Below are 359 nucleotides of genomic sequence, written 5' to 3'. Positions count from 1 at the left end.
AAGCACTGGTGCCTATTCTGCAGAAATTATTCCACAACATTGAGAAGGAAGGAATCCTCCCCAACATGTTTTATGAAGCCAACATCACCCTGATATCAAAACCAGGAAAGGTTGCAACAAAAAAAGAAAACTACAGACTAATATCCCTTGTCAACATAGATGCAAAAATTCTCAACAAAATCCTAGCAAACCGAATATTCAGGGGCTTATCAAAAAAATAATCCATCACGACCAAGTGGGCTTCATCCCAGAGATGCAGGGATGGTTCAATATACAACAGTGGGGAATATTTGGCTGTACAGCTGGAGAAGGGGAACTGAGCATTTACTTGCCCTCAACATAAGCTTCAGCTAGTATTC

The sequence above is a fragment of the Propithecus coquereli genome, unplaced genomic scaffold (assembly GCF_000956105.1).
Source record: "Propithecus coquereli isolate 6110/MARCELLA unplaced genomic scaffold, Pcoq_1.0 Scaffold317, whole genome shotgun sequence".
Lineage (NCBI taxonomy): Eukaryota > Metazoa > Chordata > Mammalia > Primates > Indriidae > Propithecus > Propithecus coquereli.
Note: the sequence above shows the minus strand (reverse complement) of the source record.